Genomic DNA, 21,439 nt, shown 5'->3' on the forward strand with positions numbered 1-21,439 from the left:
AACACTTTACTAGTTATAATCTTTGCCTCAACTGAGCACAGAAAGGAGGAAGCACTTATTCAAAATCCTCAAGAAATATGCGAAAGCCTTGGGATGGACCTTAGCGGACATCCGAGGGATCAGTCCCTTCGTACTGCATGCACAAGATCCATTCTTGAAGAGGGAAAAAACAGGATCAGTAGAGAGGCAGAGCCGTCTGAACCCTGCCATGAGGGAGGTTGTAAAGAAAGAGATTGTGAAGTGGCTTGATGCAGGCATCATTTACCCCATATCTGATAGCAGCTGGGTAAGCCTAGTGCAGTGCGTTCCAAAGAAAGGGGGCATGACAGTCGTCACCAACAACAAAAATGAATTAATTCCAACCAGAACAACTACGGGGTGGAAAATATGCATGGTTTACCGCAAGCTAAATTTGGCCACAAAGAAGGACCATTTCCACTCTCATTCATTGATCAAATGTTGGATCGGCTTGTGGGGAATGAACTCTTTTTCTTTCTTGACGGCTATTCAGGGTATAACTAGATCGCGATTGCGCCAGAAGACAAGGACAAAACAACTTTCACGTGCCCATTCGGCACATTTGCATTCTGTCGCATGCCATTTGGACTCTATAATGCACCAGGCACCTTCCAAAGGTGTATGATGGCCATTTTCTCAGATTTCTTGGAGGAGTCAGTCGAGGTGTTCATGGATGACTTTTCGGTTTTTGGCAACACCTATGACTCCTGTTTATCAAGTATGGAGAAAGTTTTGAAGAGATGCATTGAAACAAATTTGGTTCTAAACTAGGAGAAATGCCATTTCATGGTAGAAGAAGGAATAATGCTAGGTCACAAGATATCAAAGGCAGGGTTGGAAGTTGATCAAGCAAAAATTGACGCAATATCCAAGTTACCACCACCAGTCAATGTGAAAACACTTAGGAGTTTTCTGGGACATGCGGGGTTCTATTGAAGATTCATCCACAACTTTTCTTAGATCGCAAGACCCCTAAGTGCGCTCCTCAAGATTGACCGAGAATATGATTTTAATGACACATGCGCCGAATCGTTCACGCTGAAGAATGCACTCATCACCGCACCAATTCTGGTTGCGACCGACTGGACGCAACCATTTGCATTGATGTGTGACGCCAGTGGATATGCAGTGGGTGTAGTCTTGAGCCAACGCAAAGACAAGATTTTGCAACCTATCTATTATGCCAGTAAGACGCTGAATGATTCACAAGAAAATTATACAACCACAGAGAAAGAAATACTCGCAGTGGTGTTTGCCTTGGAGAAATTTTGGCAGTACCTGATTGGATCAAATGTAGTGGTGTATACTGATCATTCTGCGATCAAATACCTCATGACGAAAAAGGATGCAAAACCAAGACTGATAAGGTGGGTATTACTATCACACCCTCTCCCAGACTACCTGCTAGCTTAGTCAGGGAGATGGCGTGAAGCCAACAGACATTGTCCTCCCTTCCTAACGATACCTATTGACCCTGCTGAATCGTTGAACCTGATAAACATACTAATCTTAGATATAAAATACTTTACATGTAACACAACACAACAGAATCCTTGAAAACCTTTAGACACACATGAAGTGCAGTCCTGACATAACTTGGTTTGGAAAATAACCTGATAGAGATATCACAACCAAAAACATATCCAACTGGGGTTTACACAACCACGACATCTAGTGCTTACACAACCATAAACTATCTGGTTCTTACAAAGAAATTTACAATATAAACAGACACAATGTACAACTCCACCCACGTATGAAGCTTGATTTGGAAGCTTTTAGAAGAAAACAGACTTTGGCAGTTATCAAGCATCGGGAGCTCGATCTCTACCTAAAAAGTGGGAAAACATTTTGAAAGAGTGAGCTATGAAGCCCAGTGAGTGACTAAATTTAAAACTGTAAATCCGCAAATCAGAACACGTGATAAACCTTTAAACGTATAAATCTATTCAATCAAAGCGTTAAACATAAACATGTAACGCTAAAAGCTTTCTCAAATGTTCCGCAAGTACGTCATTAAAATCTAGCAAAGCATATCAAGTATATAAAACATTTTAACTAACACGACAAATCAACGTTGTGTAGGGAACGCCCAGTACAACCAACATTTACTAGCTCTACGATGTAGTGGGGCCCGCCCAGTATTCCCATCGTCTTTGTCGTAGTGGGGCCCGCCCAGCACTCCCGACAACATCGTTGTCACGGAGTTCACTTAACGTTAACAACGGAATATAACCTGTGTGCACATCGTATCATATAGCCTCAGGCTCAATATCTCAGTCATGTAGTCAATATAAGTCTCAGAAAACCACATGAAAACATTAAAACATGCCTGCTTATCTTTATCTTTCGTAATACTCAAGCTTACTCGACTTGCTCATGAAAAACTGAAAATCTTTAAACAGTACTTGCTAATAAATACTTTACCTTAAATGGTATCGTTTCAACTACTTTTCAGGAAGTCAATAATCACGTGCTCATATATAAACCTCATTAGAAAATCTAAGTTCAAAACTTATGCTTGAAACCATTTATAGAAATCATGTATCATTCATAAGTTCATATTCAAGCATGTAAACCATTTAAGCATAAATTACAGTTTAGAAATCATTTTTGAAATTTGTTTTGTCACTCACAATCTTGGCTAGTTCCCTGGTCTGTAGACTCGGTCTATTTCCTCTTGGCCTGTCAAACAAACGAAACCGAGCATCAGAACTATAAATTGTCTTATCTTTCCATGCTCATGAATTCTAAATTCTAGAAATAAAATCACACTTCACATCTTCTTTCCAGATTTTTCAGATTCAATACCCTAACTTCCAACACTCATAACTTCCTTGATACTTGACCAAAATTAATGTACTATATATCAAACTCTTCATTTTGGAACTCTATAAAACTTACCTGAAGGAATAAAAATGATATTCCCAACGGATTTGTCCAGAAATCCCTCAAACATAGCGAATACAGATTCGTGCTTCTCTGCTACCCTCTACATTTCTCCTGAAATTAAACCTACTTCTATTCGTTTTTGGCTTATGAATTCTTCATGTAAGTTATAGAAAATTGAATAAGCTTTCCAAACATACTCAATTGAGCTTCTAATCCAACCTGTACACTCCAGAATGTTCGAAAAACTAGAGAAAAGCAGAGATCCTTCTGATTTGCACGAAAATTTTGTGCTCTGTTTTCCTTTTCAAAAACCATTAATTTAATATCAGATTTAGCTTCCTTCATGAAATTTGTTAGAAAATAGATTAACTTTCAAGAAAGTTAGGTCTCACCTCTTAGTTCTTCTTGTGTAGCTCAAATCGACTTAAAAACCAGAGATAGATAGGTTGAACCCAAATTTTTCCATGGTTGCACTTCCATGAGCTTTTCCTCCCTTCTTCAACCTCCAACCTGCAGCAACTTCTTCTTCCTCTTCCTTCACTCTCTCTCTCTCGAAATTCTCTGAAAATATAATGGGAAATGATGGAGAAATGGGCTGAAATGAGTGGGTTCTCACTTTAAACCCTAAGCACCGAATGGGTTTCCAATTTCTTTCATTTTCTTTTTTTTTTTCCTTTTTCCTTTTCCTTTTCCTTTTCCTTTTCCTTTTCTTTTCTTTCCTTTTTCTTTATTCCCTTTCTTTTGTTTTCTTTATTTATAAATTCAAAAATTATTAAAGACAACTTCAACCAAAAGCTTTGCCATTTTCTTCAACAATGGAACAACAATAACTTAAATCCAACATCCTACAATGTGTGACAAGAGCAAATAATCCAAGGAAAGTCTCGGGTTTAGAATTACTCCTGCAAGAATTTGACCTAGAGATCAAAGACCAGAAGGGCACTGAGAAACAAGACAAAGATCATTTGTCACGGTTAGAAAATTGCGAGGTTTAGAAGAAAGAGAAAGAAATTGAAGAGAGATTCCCTTACGAGCAACTTATGACGGTATGCATTAATGTCCCATGGTATGCAGATATTGTAAACTTCATAGTTTGCAGCCAAGTACCCGAAGACTATTCATACTAGCAGAAGAAGAAGTTGAGACACGAAGTCAAGTTTTATTTCTGGAATGACCCATTCTTTGTATCGACTTGAACCTGATCATATTCTCATTGATGCGTTCCTGAGCACAGAGACCAAGCACATTCTAGAACTTTTATCATGAGTCCCCTTATGGAGGACATTTTGGGGGGCAACTGGACCGTCGCAAAAAGTCCTACAGAGCGGCTATTTTTTGCCAAACACTATTCAAGGACGCCCATGCCAATGTTGTGCAATGCAACAGATGCCAGAGAACAGGGAACATGTCTAGCGGGATGAAATGCCTTTGACTTTGATCTTAGAAATTGAACTGTTTGATGTATGGGGAATCGATTTCATGGGCCCATTTTCGCCTTCAGAGGGTCATCAATATATTTTGGTTGCAAATTGATTGTGTTTTCAAAGTGGGTTAAGGCCATCGCATGCGCTAAAAATGACTGCAGCCACAGTGGCAAAATTTCCTCAAGAAAAATATCTTCACGCGATATGGAACGCCCCATTGCCTTAATATAGCGATGAAGGCACACATTTCATCAACCGCATCATCACCAACCTGTTGATTCAAATTTAAATGTCAGCCGTAGAGTTGCGACTGCATATCACACACAAAACCAATGGCAGGCAGAAATCTCAACAGAGAAATAAAGACCATCTTGGAAAAGGTAGTCAGTACCTCCAGAAAAGATTGGTCACCCAAGCTTGATGAAGCACTAGGGCATACAGGACTGCCTTCAAAACTCTAATCGGTATGTCCCCATATGCCTGGTCTTCGAAAAAATTTTCCATCTGCCTCTCGAGCTAGAAACAAGGCAATGTGGGCAAGTAAAAAACTGAATTTTGATTTGTCAAGTGCGGGGGAAATCCGGAAGTTGCAGTTGATCGAGCTCATCGAGTGGCAAATGAATGCCTACGAAAATGCCAAGCTTTATAAAGAGCGAACCAAGAAGTGGCATGACGACCACAAAAGCAAGAGGACGTTCTTCGTGGGTCAATAGGTACTTTTATTTAACGCACGTTTGTGATTATTTCCAGGAAAGTTGAAGTCCTGCTAGTCTGGGCCATTCTGCATCAAGACTATCTTTCCCCATGGCGCAGTGGAGCTAACATCCGAGGATCAAAATAGCGCATTCAAAGTCAATGGTCAATGAATTAAGCCCTACTGTAAGGGCAATGTGGAATGACGCATGACGACCATCGACTTAGGCAAGTAAGACTGATCGCTTGCGGGGATGCGATTATGGTAACCCTAAAAAACCTTTTTCAGCGTCCCTATCACTATCTTTATCACTTTCTATACCGCTTTCTTTACTACTTTCTTTATTGCTTTCTTTAATGCTTTCTTTACTGCTTTCTTTACTGCTTTCTTTACTACTTTCGTAAACTAGTTTATTGCTTTATTATTGTGTTATTAAACTTAGTTTATTGCTTCCGTTAATTTAATTTCATGCCTAGTTCAATTTATTGCTTTCTTTACCACTTTCTTTAATTTCATGTTTTGTTGAATTTATTTACATTCCTGTCTCAGTATTGCATTGAACCTAATTTCTGTGAATGAATGTTAAAAAAAAAATGAACACCGCAACGTCTTATCAATTTGGATAAGCGTTGCGATGTTGGTGATACCATAAAATAACATCTGGTATGCATTGCGATGGCGGGTGTATCTTGCGCTGATAGATACACTTTACGCCTGTCTTCCACAAATGCATTGCGTTGACGGATGAGTTGCACGCGTATGTACACTGCGCCCGTCCTCAGCAAAAAAGCACTATGTCGAAGGTAGTGTTGTGCTGGTAGAAATACCGTGTGGTCGTCCTCTAAAAATGTGTTGCATTGAGGGGTGTGTTGCACTAATGCATACGTTGTGCCCGTCCTCCGCAAATATACATTTACGGTAACAGCTACATTGCATTAATCACTTAACATTGCGCCCGTTTGACTAAAGAAAAATGATAAAAAATGATAAAATTTTCACTGAAGAGTAGTAAAAATCGCTTCAGCTTCCGAGGGAATTATGACTTAGCAGACAAAAGGACGTCATTTCTGCTAAATCATAATGGGAGGGGTGTGGCGGTAGGCTTTGTGGAATACCGAAGCCTGCCACGAAGCGATTGTGTTGGGCCCATCAAGGCCCAACCTATAAATCGCACCTCCTTCAATCGAGGAGCTCATTTGCATCTCTCGCGAAAGAAAAACCCTAAAGAATTCTCTCTGTATACCACACCCTTCCGATTTTCTTCCTAAGACTAAAAGTTTTCCAAGTTCTTTCACCTCAAACAAAAAAATGGTCGGACAATCTTCACACTTATCTTCCCTACCATCGTCCCCTTCCCAAGCCCTCGTCACCGCACGGGGGTTGGCTTTCCTTGCTACCAGCCGCCGCTCGCCGCCCAAACCTAAGCCTTCCCAAGAATCGTCGAAAAACCCGACGAAAAATCTCTGTAGCCGAAAAACCACCCACCAATCGAGAAGGGGCCGAGCACGGAGAAAGCCTCTTCCACCAAGACCTGAGGTTGGCACTCCCAGTACCTTTGACTGGAAAGTGAATTAAAGTGAAGGGAAAAACATGAGGTGATTTGCAGTATTTTGAGCACTTAGAAGAGATTTGCGGGTTACCGAAAAGCGGGAGTTTGAACAACCACGCTGCCTTCAGAGGAAGAGTTGGCGGAGCTTTGTTGGGAGAATGGCCCTGCCGTTGCAGATCCTAAGGAAGATTCCAACAGGCTCCATATGAGGGACCATCTTGGCTCTTTTGGAGGTGGTCAGAGGCGAAGAAGCAACCGGGGACAACCGAAAGAAGAAGAAGAAGAGAAAAAGTAAAGAAAAAACGAGTGAAGGAAATGAAACAGTCCTTGTTGAAGAAGGAGAGAAAGAAAAGAAGAAGAGTGAAAGAAAACAACGCAGGCGGGAGAGAAACGCCTGAATAAAGAGGAAAAAGGAGGGGTGGAAAGATCCAGATTTTGATGGAGAATCAACCACCACAAAGGTGGAAGAGGGGGTGTCAACGTAAGTAAGAGCATCAGCGCAACCATAAGTTTTGTCACCGTATACTAGATTGGTTGCGTCTAAAGATAGAAAAGACCCTGACATCACCCCTCTTATGCAGCGTCGCAAGGAGAATGCGCTGCAAGGGTCTACAAGTGACCCATTATTCTTTCAACACATAGTAGAGGAGAAGGAGAAAAGAAAAAGAGAAATGGAGGAGAAGCAAGAAAAGATGTCACGTGCACGCCAAATCATCACAGCAGGTGATTTGGCTAGAAAACTTCACGATGAGTCAGTCCGCTGTGACAGCGCAAGAGCGGCAGAAGAAGAAAGAAAAAGGCTCGAGGATGAGCAACGCATTTTGCTTTCCTCGGAGTAATTTGAAAGAGAAATGAGAGAAGAAGAAGAAGAAGCATAAAAGAAGAAGAAGGAGGAGGAGGAGGAGAAGGAAAGACATCGCAAAGCAAATGTGCAGTGCGTTAGAGAAAGTAAGAGAAAACAAGTGAAGGAATGGAAAAGGGAAAAAGAAGAGCAACGCAAGGAAAGGGAATGCAAACAAAGACAAAAATCCTGCCTAGCGTCTGCTCAGGACAAGGGCAAAGCGAAAGCAGAGAGCAGCGAGCTTGCATCGACCAGGGGGCGCCCAACAACAAATAAAGAAAATGATGATCTGATGATGGAAATGGGCTTCTTCCCTGCGTCGACGCCACTACCGGATCTGAACACTAGTGTTGTGTTGGAAGATGGGTGGGAAACCTTCTGCCAATGTCCATCCATCATTATTCCTGCGATAGTGAAGGCCTTCTATCACGTCAGCTCCTTGACACTGAAGATGCGGTGATCATAGAAGGGAGGGTAGTGTCGTTCAGCACAAAGGACATCAATGAACTCTATAAGTTGAAGAACCTCCCGGAAGCACCGAGTAACAAGTTGATTGGTGATCCTGAAGAAGAACACATGGAGGATGCGCTGAAGGTATTAACGCAATCGGGCACCAAGTGGTCAGTATCATTAACAGGCATTAGAACCCTTGCCTCCAATAAGCTGCTGCCAGAGGCGCGGCTTTGGGTTTATTTGGTGAAACGACGACTCATCCCAACAACGTATGACAAAACAATTTCAAGGGATCGAGTCATGGCCGCATACTGCATAGCGCGCGACATTCCGATCGATGTAGGCCACCTCATTGCGAAGCAGATTCGAGGTTTTGTTGGCTGTATGAGAGGTCAATACTTCTTCCCGTGGACGATTTCGAGCCTGTGCCTCTCTGTGGGCATAGGCATTTACAAAGAGCCCATGCCTGAAGTTCACGGCATCATCCACACGAAGATCCTCAGAATACTTCTCAAGGATTCACCACATTGGCCCGAGCTTCCAACCAAAAGGCCCCTCATAGATCTAAATGCACCGCAACCACACAAACCAAAGAAGTAGCGCCGCAATGATAAAGGAAAGGAAATAGTCCAAGAACGATTACAGTAGAAGCAAACCCAAGTACCCTTGGACCCTTTGCCTTTAATCAATCGCCCACCAAGCCCTCCAATCGAACCCCTTTCCCCTCTTCCCGAACACTTCACAAACCTCTTCCTGGCTCCTGATTCCAACCCCGCATCTCTAGCAGCGTTCCCCCACCATCCATCTCCACCTCACTTTTCACCACTATCACCGCATGTTGACGACCCATACGGTTTGGGGGCAGGACCTTCTGCTCAACCTCAAATCGATGTTGGTGAAACATCGACGGCACAACCCACCACCGCATCCCTTGCTGCTGACTTAGCCGATAGCAGACCTTCTTATCTCATCAGCTCAACTTCTTTCGCCAAGCAATAACGGAGTTGTAGGAGAGCAACGCAAAGTTGCAACACAGTAATACAATGGTGCAACAGGTGATGGTTAATATTCAACGCAACATCTTTACCATTCGCCTGAACAACCGATAGATGGTCGAGCGCAACCATGAGTACTTCAATTTTTTAACAGCATATCTACATGGTCCCATGGTGCCTCCGCATCTACAGCAACCTCTGCAATTTCAAGAAGCGCCACAACGAGCTCCTCTGCAACATCCTCCTCATCAAGATTCCCCGCCGCAACTCTAAATTTGGGGGTGTAACGCCTTCTCCTCAATTTTGCAATTTTTCTTTGCGGCCATTCAAGTTTTTTATATATATAGAAAGCTATACCTTGTATTCTTTTGTGCATCCTTACAATTTTGTGTTGCAATATTTATAATTCTTTGTGTACATAGAAAAATTTTATACAACTGAGTAATCATTCTTTCTTTATACGTTAGCCTCTTTACTTTTATCATCCTTTGTCAATTATTGCAGTAATTCTTATCTTTTCTATTGTGTTGTTTAATTGTGCTACCATGATGAGTTGTATGCATACACTTAGCAAAATTTCTTTATATATTGCATTTTCTGCCTAACACTTAGACAATTCATCGCAATAGCTCTACTTTACCTTCTCTATTACAAAACTCTGCTCAAACCTTCTTTTCAAAATTTTGACTAGGTGGTTTGTCTTTTCTGTCCAAAACAATGCAATGAGGACCTTGTGCATCTCTAAATTTGGGGTGGGGAAGGTCTGCAGAAGATGCGATCTAAGACGGTATGGTAATACAAGAGCAAATACGTTCATCATTGTCAAAAAAAAAAAAAAAAAACTCCGCTGTCAGTGCAAGGGAAAAATCCCAACTTGATAAGAGTGAAGTCGTGAAAAGAACCTGCTCGTAGTTGGATGTTCGCATGACACCCGTGGGAGCAAACCAAACGTAGGTAGGTTTCCAGGATCGACGCAATATAAAAAAAAAAACAAAAAGAGAGAGAGAGAAAATAAGGATAAAAGAGACAACTCCTCTTACTAGCAAAAGTAAAACTTGACTGAGGATCAAGAGTTGAAGTTGAGCTTGGTACACAATCGAAGTTGGATGCTCGTATGACACCCGTGGGAGCAAGCCAAAACAAAGGGTGTAACCATGATCAACATTCTCTATACGATGACGCAAACTTGGCCACTGAATAAAAGACACACTTCGTTGTTTTCGCAAGAAGAGGTAAAATATTCTTCTCAAAACTAGAAGGGATGGAAGGAACATGTGAAGAAATGTCTTAGATAAGAATAAAGTAGAGCATGTGAAGAAATGTTAAAGGATGGAAGGAACTTGCGATGTTGAGAAATTATGTAGAGGTGGAGCATTCAGAGTAGCCGATCGATGCAAAGTTAGGATAGGAATTGAGCTGAATTACCTTAGTCAAAGATATGCTTGAGGACAAGCATATATCTAAATTTGGGGGTGTGATAACTTGTAGAAATACAAGTTATTTATGCCGTTTTATTTAGATTATGTGGCAAAAGAAGGAAAAGTTGTGTCGACAATATAGAAATTGGCTTAGAAATATGAAAATTGTAAAATGTCGTGAACACACCTGCTAACCCCATTGCGATGGCGAAATGGAATGTCCAAGTCTTTGTTTTGCAGAAAATAGGTTACCGCATGCGATAATTGCTCGAGGACAAAAATGAACAACACATCCACACAGCATGCAACAATTTATCAAGAACGAAAAAGATCAACGCAATTGCAGTGCATGCGACAATCGATCATGGATTCAAACGATCAACGCATTTCCACCGCATGCGGCAATCGATAAGAGATCAAAACAATTACACCGCATGCGGCGATCGATCGAAGATGTGAACAGCAAGGAACTCGCAGAGACTTCTGACAAGTGTACAACTTTTCTGTTGTACAATTCTAACAAATTGATCGTAGAGCAGAGCGGACATTTCCACTACGCCATGGCAAGAATTATCAGATTTTCAAAGTGGGACCACTAATACAAAAGAACCAAGGTCTATAAATAGCTTCATCGAATTCAATGTAAAGGAGGCTGGTCTAAAGAGAATCCAGAGAAAATCCAAGAGAATGATGGGACATGACTGAAAGGTAAGTCTCCAAGCACGAAATTATTTCCATTCCCGAAGAAGAAGCTTTGTGCAAGAGGTCATTTCTACCTAGAAAGCAAGCCTGAGAGGGAAGCTTTCCACTCCATTTCTTCCACACGCCAGCAAGCACAATGTCTCCGATCGGGATCTGTGTCAAGACATTGACACCTTTTCCATATTTGTTCTTATTTTCCAATTCATCTACTGTGTTCATCTATCTTTAATATTTCATTCACCATTGTAACAAACGGTAATCTTTAGATTTCAATATCATTATCGTAATCATTGTCATTTCTCTGTTCTTCTCCACACATTCATCTTCCATTTTCTTCATCATGTGTCACTAATCCCCTGGGTAAAGGGGAAGGATTAAGCGAGTGAGTTAATCCTTGTTAAGGAAATCAACTAAGTTTAGCTAAAGCATGCTCGACGGCATCTTCACCTGTGAGAGTAGAAGTGAAGATGTTATTCTGCCTATCAAAAGAAGGTTGGAAGAATGCGTTAACTAAAGCGAGAAGTATTTCCAGAAATGGAAACAACCTTGTGTTCATCACATTCATCCCTGTTTCACCATAGACATATGGGAACACGGCCAATCACTGAAAGGTGTAAGACAAGGGAAAGCGGAACCTGAGTTGCGACCTCAACAAGATTGACAAACTTGCGATGTCCTTTCCTCAACCCATTCTCTTTCTGATTCATTTACAAGACTTGCCACCGCATTCATTAGATTCTTTTGCACAACTTCACAGCCAGTCCTCAACCTGTAACATTAATAGTTTAGTCAATTACTTAATCGCAATTTATTTACCATTTCATTTTATTCTTTACTGCAATTTACTTTTCATCGCAATTTACTTTTCTGCACAACCAATTCATTGTTCTTTATTTTAAACCGGTCGCATTTACCACATTAGTATCGCATTTAAACATAAAAATCTCGGTGTTCGACCTCAGATCACCCTGAGAAACTTGCGTTGGAATTATACTTGGTTCCAGCGTAAGAAAACTTGTGACAAGCACTACACGAACGCATACTACAAAAGCATATCATCATCATCGTATACATTTAGAACGTAGTATCGCTCATATCTTTATCGCGAAGCAACTTGAGCGCATAAAGCCATCAACATTCATTCATTCATTTTAAATCATTACAAGTTTTTGGCAATAGATATAAGATATAGATAAAGATAAACAATTTCATCTATCAATCCCTCATGTGGTCTTCTTCCAAGAAGGTAGCGTTTGTCGATACAAACACCTTATTCTCACTTGGATCATAGAAGTATCCACCTCTAGTTTCCTTGGGATAACCTACAAATAGGCACACTTTTGAACGAGGTTCCAACTTTTTGGTTTTGCCATAAGCACATGGGTTGGACATCCCAAAATCCTAAAGTGGCATAAACTACCTTTACGACCTGTCCATAACTCAAAAGGTGTTTAAAAAACACTCTTTGAGGGTGTTGGGGTTGATGCCCTAAATCTCTTAGGGTCTTATAGTCTGTAAACCTTGTATGAACAAACTTGTATGTGATTAATAATATTTGATATTTTATTCACTTTGTCTATGAAATATGTGACATTTTAGTTGCATTAATCACAAACCAATAACTAACATCCAAGGTTATCATTATAACTTAAACATGTATGTGGAGACAAATAGGTGGATCATGTTTGAGTGATAACTTAAATGGTTTGTAGTATATGGATAAGGCTGGATACCTTATCCTGGTAACACTATGAGTATGGCCCGCTTTGTAGATGTTACAAATGTTTAAAGTGCTACAAATGATCTGATCCTGATCATTCATGTATTAGACATGCAAGCGGGAATATTATGTACAAAGGAGTTTGTATAAGACCAGACCACGAAATGTTTAGTCTCATTTATAACGTCATTCATAATAGAGACTTTCATTTCATTAGAATGACCATAGGTAACATGACCTTAATCCTGAGTGAGTTGTGAACTGAGCCTATGAGGGCGGTTCTTTGATTTGTATGAGTGAGAGTGGTCAGATCACCGACTCAACAAGCCTACCATTTTGGGGATTTATATGATTGAAGAGTTGAGAACTCAGCTACACAAGATGAAATTCACTCCTTTCCCGAAGCATGGGTAAGTAGATAAATTGCTCCCTTGAGGGCTGATTCTAGGTCTTGAACAATATGGCGCCACACTATCTCCTAGCTCGAGAGGGGTTTAGTCATAGTGGGACTATGATATGTTGTTCATTAGAGTGATCAGTGGTACTTAAGGAGTTAGATGTAACTACAGGGGCAAAACAGTAATTAGGCCCAATTGTACTTACGAGCAATTTGTGAAGGGTTATCATACTGTTGATTGGTTATATCCAATGAACACAGAAATATACCTATAGTGTGAAAAGTGCAGCTGTCAATCTTTAGTGGAGTGCCGAACTGTTAACGGATGATAGATAATGTAATTAAAGAGTTTAATTAATTATTCACGTATCGTTGGAGCTTCAAGTTACAGATCCATAAGGTCCCCTTGGTAGCTCAAAAGGATTTAGTTGAGAATCAATTTTTGGGTTAATTTGAATTTTTCAAATTAATAAGAGAGAATTTAATTATATATGATATAATTAAATTGATTCAATTATATATGATATAATTGACATAATGTATTTGATACATTATAGTTTAATTGGAGGAATGAATATTTGAATGTGATTCAAATATATTTTCTATGAATGAGATTCATAGTTGTTAAATTTAATATAAATATGATTGTATATTTAATATGATTTATATTAAATGTCATAAAATAAAGAAAAAGAACTATAGTTTATATTATATATGATACAATATTAAAACTATAGGTTATAAATATAATATGATAAGTTTATTATCATATTTATTTATATTATTTATTATTTCGAATAATAATCTTATTTTCTCTCCAACCACTTTAGTGGGTGGTTGGTTGGTTTTTATGGTAAAATGGAATAAAAATTTTTAATGATTCTTTTCTTCCCAACAAGATATATACACATTTTTTAGAACCTATACAATAGACACTCTAGACTACACGATTGGAGCGTAAGCTATGCGATAGTCATCTTCCTCAATTGTCTTCCTCCTTCAAACTCACGAACTCCCTCCTAACCAAAATAGTCAGAGCACATCACTCCTGGGTTCTCACCTTAAGAATACCGAGGATACCAAGTGGTAATGTCTTCAACCTTTTAGTTCGTGATTCACTTGAAGAGGGTATTCAAGTTCTTGTTGTTGTTTGAAGAGTTCATGACTATTTGAGAGGTTTACGAGAAGATGGATTCTTCAAAGGTATAAATCTCTTGAACATTGTGTCTTGTATAAAAAGCATGCCGCAATTTTCTTAGAATGCATAATTTGTTTGTTTACTATAATTTGTGTTTTCAATCGAAATGGAATTTGGACGATCTGCTTCCGCTCGTGGATCTCTTCATATTGAGTTCCTTTAGTGGGAAAGTTGTTCAAAATATAAATTGTAGTCTCTACTACATATCCCCAAAACGAGTCTAGAAGATGAGCATAATTCATCATAGACTAAACCATGTCCAACAGGGTTTTGTTTCTCCTTTCTGATACACTATTCTGCTGAGGTGTACCTAGGGCTGAGAGCTGTGACGTAATTCCATGTTCTATCATATAGTTTTGGAATCTTAGGTCCATATACTCTCCACAACGATCAGATCGTAGTGTTTTTATCTTTTTACCTAACAAGTTTTCAACTTCAGTCTTATACTCCTTGAACTTTTCAAGAGCTTCAGACTTATGTTGCATTAGCTATAGGTACCCAAATCTAGAATAATCATCTATAAAAGAGATGAAATATTCATACCCACCTCGTGCTCTTACATTCATCGTGCTCTATAACCTTTTCCAGTAAAAGGTCGTTTGGTCATTTTGCCTTCAAGGCATGACTCACATACTGATAAAAAGTTTTATTCTAAACCATTTAGAAGTCCACTTTTCACCAACTTCTCAATCCTATTGAGATTTGATGTGACCTAACCTTAGTGTCAAAGATGGGCATTTTCTTCAGAAGAAATTCTTGGTCATTTTACAGTTGTTGATGTTTTGAACATTTCAGTATTGAGCACAGCTTTTATGACTAAAGGCCTTAATACATATAAGTTAGTTTCCATTGAACCAAAACCTAACTCATGTTAGTTCCCATTGAACCAAAACATAACTCTTAAAAATAAACACTTTATTTTCAAAGAAGGAAATAGAATAATTTTGTTCAATCAGATAGGAAACATAAATTAGGTTCTTCTTGATATAAGGAACTACATATACGTTATCTAATAACATATATCATTTCTTATCAAAAATAACTTAAGTCTGCCTATAGCAACAGCTGATACGACCTCATCAGTACCGACTCTAAGAGTCATCTCTCCAGCTTCCAGCTGTTTCCAGGAACTAAATTCTTGATGAGAAGAACACACATAGTTAGTAGCCTCTGAATCAATTATCCAGGCGGAATCATCATTCTCTACTAAGCACGTCTCCAAGACAAGTAAATCATATTTATTGTCTTTGGAGTTCTTCCTTTTCTAGAGAGTAGTGGGATCAACTCTAGAACCCAAATTATAAACTCCAAGTTTCATTTCAGAGGACAATCCTTATAGATGAACTTCATCAGAGTTAGCAACAATTGCTTTCTCTATTAGTCCTTTGACATTCAATGCGGACTGGAGATTATTTTGGGAACTAACACTACTGGTTTTATTGTCATCGATCCCGTTTTGCTTGAATAGTGAGAATTTTCCTTCAAACAATTCTCGCATTGATTCCATGATCTCATATGCAATGATCATGTTCTCAAATCTTTTGGCCAACGCATCAGGTATGCTTGCCAAAATGTGAACTCGGGCCCTCAAATTAGCCTTCATCCACACCTCATATGCATTACGAACATTTCGTGGTGCATCAAGGTTGGGACTTGAGGACAATCTTCATTCATGACAATTTCAAGGTCATTTACCACGAAAAATGTTTTAACGTATTATTTCCACGTGTTGTAATTAAAACCGATCAAACTTGAAAAGACAACTAATGGAGAATCACTATTTGGCATATTTGCTGAAAAAATAAACATATTGATCTACATTAGATTTTTGCATAACTATTAAAAAAAATCCAATCAGTTTTAGCAAAATCTGAATGAACCTCATTTAACATCTAATTTTGCAATAATTCTTTAGTGATTTAGGACAAAAGCCATCGAAGGGTAGTCAATTTCTCCTTTCACTGAATTGAGACACTCTCAACTAATCATTACATCAGAATAACTCATATTCCTATAATGATCAGCCATCATTATTTGGTCAAGAAATCATTAACTTGCTTAATAATCTTCTGTAAGTTTAACCCTTCATTTTAGATCCTAGAGTTCTGCCCCAATGAGCCAACTGAAGGGAAAAACCAATTGGGGAAAAAACTAAAGTGATTCTATCCATTTCTAGAGTTAGCCTTGATATTGACTAACTACACAAACCATCCAAAGGGGATGCTCCCAGGGCGCCTCAAGGTCGTGCAAGAAGGTCTCACGGTGCAAACCAATGAAAGAGACTGTAGGACATGTTGACACACATCTCTCTTCCACTTACTATAAATACTTTCTCCATTCACCTTAATATTGACCCAGGCAAACACCATCCGAAGGGGATGCTCCCAAGGTGCCTCAAGGCCCAACATGAGTCTCACGGTGTGAATATTAAGGGAGAAACATGAGTGAAAAAATGACATATCATATACATCTTTTTCTCTCATTGAATATTTTAACAACCTAGAGTTTTAATTTACTTAGGAAAAATACAGCTAATTATTTTTACTAAGTGATTGTTTAAGTCTGCCCAAAAGTAACACTTACTTTGAAAAGTTAAACAATTTTGATTAACACTTTAATAAATATTAATCAATGATTGCATGCTTGTAGCAAATCTATCTAATTCACCTTTCCAAATAGGTTCCCAGATAAGGGTGCTCCGTTTCCGTCAGCTTAAATACCTCAGCCTGGCCAAAACTTGTCTTAGACAAAAGGTCTCTTATAGATATATTTGCTACAAATTTAATCTTTTATTGAAATCAATTTAATCCTATTAAACCGATTTAAAAGATTAATCTAATTTCTAATCTCACTAGAAATTTGTGAACTCAAGTCTATCTTAATCATATTTTTAAACTATTTTAAAATATGATTTTACCTAAGTTTGCATGCAACTCTTGGTTATTGATTTTAATTTCTAATTTCATTTATTTATAACTCTTATAAAGTAAGTGAAACAAATTAAAACCGACATTACAAGCATTGGCATACTTTATAAAATTATAATGTTTATAAGATTACCTAAAGTAATGCCATGCATCATGCAATGTTCATTCATTACTATGTAACATTTATATAACTAAGTAATAAACTATGCTATAACATATATTCCATATAACCATTCAACTTTATATTATAATACTTATAATATAAATGATGTATGGATATGCTATAATATATACATACATATACTATAGCTCTTATATTATATGATGCACGAACATACTTTTTGTAATTTAAATCATGCAAATTCATGTATTATAACATTTATAATATAAAATGATGCATGAATATAAATGCATAACCTATGGTGGGTTTTAAAACTATATGACATACATTATGACATATAATAAAAACATACATCACATGTATATTTATACTAAAAGTTGATGGACTGGGATAGAAACTCTCCAAAAAGAAAAACAAAGGCTAACTATTACAAAATTGAGTCCACTGGTTCAGAACAAGTGAACCAGATCTTGAATCGCTCGACCTGAATCACTCCTCAAAGAACCCTTGCAGCTGATCGTGTAGCAAACTCCTATGCGTCGAGCAGCAACGCGAAGAGCGAGCAACACTATGCGATCGCGTATTCAACACTATGTGATCGCGTATGTAACACTATGCGATCATGTAGCTAATGATTATGCGATGAGCATGATAGTCTACACGATCGTATAGCATGCAAGCATGCATCAAGTATCAAATACTATGTGATCGCGTAGCTAATGACTATGCGATAAGCAAGATAGTCTACGCGATTGTATAGCATGTAAGCTTGCATCGAGTATCTAATATCGTGCGGTCGTCTAGTAGGCGAGTGCCTATATGATCATGCAGTCAATGTAACGCGAACTTTACACAATTACATAGCATTAGCTATGCAATCGTTAAGCAAATGCTATACGATCATTAGAAAACTTTACATGACCGCATAACAAAAGCTATCCGATCGTTTAACTCTAGCTACACGATGCGGTAACCTCTGTTTTGTCTTCTCCATCGAAACTCCGATCTGCAACCCTTCTTTGAAGCTTCACGAGTGACTCAAAACTAACAATTACAGACTCGATTGCAATATAATGCCCAAAAATGCAGGGGCCCTTTATAAACCAACTTTGTAAAATAAAGAAAGCCTTAAAATTAAGATTTCTAGCCCATAAACATCCATCAACAATTCATCCACAAACATTTATCACATAAACACAATGCAGATTATAAAACCCACCAGTACTGTAAACGATTTAATACAAGAATGGAATTTGGAATTAGAAACCAACAACCTAGCTCTGATACCAATTGAAGGAAACTCCACATAACGAGGACCTTGAGTGGAAGCGGATCGACCAAATTCCATTCTTATTGAATACAAAATTTACAGTAAACATACAAATAGATATGCATTTAACATTAAATTACAGCATGTTTATAAAGAAAAATAGGTTTCAAGAAACCTCACCTTTGAAGAACCTTTCTTCAAGGAATCCCTCATACTAGCCAGAACATAACTCCTCCTTCACAGATCTCCTTCTACACAGACGGACACTATCAATCGAGAACCCTCTGTATTCTTTTTTGGGATTAAAGGATTCAAGTAGGAGTTGTGGGTTTTACTTCAATCCTTGGAAGAGAGAATGAGATGCAGATGACGAGAAGGAAGTTTCTTTAGAGAACCTCTCTCTTTTAGAGAACTCTTCTCTTTTGTAAGAATTCTTAGGAAGAAGATGATCCTATCAACTTCTTTTATCACACATTAGTTTTCTTAAAAGAATGTGGGGAAGGAGTTATAACTCCTTCCCTTTTTATTAATTTCAAATAAATCAATAAGATAATATATATATTATATATAATAACTATTTTATTATATATACACACTATATATTATATCAAATATAACATATAGACTATAATTTTATATTGCAACAAATACAACATAATCTATAGATTTTATTCTCTCTCAATTATACATGACATTTAATATAAATCACGTTTATATTAAATCCATTTATATGAATCTCATCCATATAAATGATATTTGGATCATATCTAAATATTTTATTACTATTAATATAAATCATATTTATATTTAATTACATGAATCTCATTCATATAATTAGTATTTAAATCATATTCAAATTCCTCTCATTTATAATGTATCAATTACATTATAATTAATTATATCATATATAATTAATTCCCTCAATTAATTTGAACACTTTAAATTAATCCAAAGAATAAATCTTTGTTGAGCTACAGTGTGGACTTATGAATCTACAGATTGAAGCTCTAACGGTACTTAGATAATTAATTAAACTCTTTAGTTAAATTATCCAACATCCGTTAACTGCCGATCACTCCACTAAAGACCGACAGCTGCACTCTTCGCACTAAAGATAAATTGTTGTGTCCGTTGGATATAACCAATCAACAGTGTGATGACCCTTCACTAATTGCTCGTAAGTACAGTTGGGCCAAAATATTGTTTTACCCCTATAGTTACATCTAACTCCAAAAGTATCACTGATTTCTCTAATGAACAATAAGTTATAGTCCCACTATGACCAAGTCCTCTCGGGCCAGGAGAGGGTGTGGCCACTATGTTCAAGACATGGAATCAACCCTTAAAGGAGTAATTTATCTACTTGTCCCTGCATCAGGAAGGAGTGAATTCCATCTTGTGCGGCTGAGTTCCCAACTCCCTAGTCAGACGAATCCCAAAATGGTAGGCTTGTTGAGTTGTCAATTTGGCCACTCTCACCCATACAAATCAAAGGACGACCTTCATGAGTAGGAGTTCACAACTCACTCATGATTCAAGTCATGTCACCTATGGTCATCCTAATGAACTGTAAGTCTCTACTATTAATAGCGTTATATAAAGAGACTAAATTATTTCTTGGTCCGGTTTTATACAAACTCTTTGTATAGGGTACTCCCACTCGCATGTCTCCACATAAATGATCAAGATCATATCATTTGTAGTACTTTACAACACTTGTAACACCTACAAAGCGTGTTGTATCTATAGAGTCACCAGGATAAGGTACCCAGCCTTATCCATCTACTCTAGACCATTTAGGTTATTATTTAAACAAGAACCACTTGTATGTCTCTACATACTTGTTTAAATTACATAAAATAACCTCGGATCTTAGTTAACACTTATTTTATTAACAATAATATGTTTATACAGAGTTTACAAACTACGAGATTACAAGGAGATTTAGGACATAATGCCCAACACCATTGACCTTACCACATCTTGAGTAGCTTCCACCACAAGCATTGAAGAAGTTCAGGATTAAGGGCGAGCCTAAGGTGAAGGGAGAGCTTGTGAATGGTAAGGGGGAATAGAGATGGACAAGTAGGAAGAGGAAGCGGACACAATCGTACACCCCTTTAGTTGACACGGTAAGGGGGACAGGAAAAATGTAGAAATACATTTAGCTCGATCAACGTCCGATTGACATTGTCCCCTATGACCCGGCACATACTATTTCAGAGGACTTGATGAATGAGTTCATGTTCTGATTGACCAGTGTGGATATGGGTCCTCACTAGCTAGGAAATGAAGTCCTATTAAAGAGGAATTGCACGATGAAGGAGTTGTTCCGAGAGCTAACACATGACCATAATTGGGTTGAGAATGACGTAAGTTAACATTGCTTATTACATTTATATGCTTGTCAATTATTATTCCCATTCTTTGACTTAACTTGCAAACTATAGGTTCTCGATTCTTTATTCATGTTTCTCCGACGGAAGTTTATTAGCCAGCCGGAGAAATATGCTCATGTTCACGACATTGCCACATGGCATATTGGTATGCATTATAGAGAGTTTAAATTTTAATGTACAATTTTGCATTATTGATATATACTTGAACCTATTGTTATCTATTTTACAGAGTCACTTGAACCTCCAAGGTCCAAATAGATTATTCCAAGCCATACATGGGAAAACGAGGGAAGAAATTGCTAAAGTATGGGAGAAAGAGCACATGTATGTCGATTGCGTGCTCGGATTGGTACTTGAACATCAGTCTGGATGGGCAGATGTCGATTACATCTATAGCTCAGTCAACTACAAGCAACATTGG

At 38.1% G+C, this 21,439-nt stretch overlaps 1 long non-coding RNA gene across 1 annotated transcript; it reads right to left on the reverse strand.

The window, feature by feature from the left end:
- Positions 1 to 2,917: 2,917 nt before the first annotated feature.
- On the reverse strand, positions 2,918 to 3,768 carry LOC120072338. Its single transcript, XR_005480420.1, has 3 exons — positions 3,303 to 3,768; positions 3,108 to 3,210; positions 2,918 to 3,021 (listed from the first exon to the last, which is right to left on the reverse strand). It is a non-coding gene; the product is annotated as an uncharacterized LOC120072338 (long non-coding RNA).
- Positions 3,769 to 21,439: the final 17,671 nt, after the last annotated feature.

The sequence above is a fragment of the Benincasa hispida genome, chromosome 2 (genome assembly GCF_009727055.1).
Source record: "Benincasa hispida cultivar B227 chromosome 2, ASM972705v1, whole genome shotgun sequence".
NCBI lineage: Eukaryota > Viridiplantae > Streptophyta > Magnoliopsida > Cucurbitales > Cucurbitaceae > Benincasa > Benincasa hispida.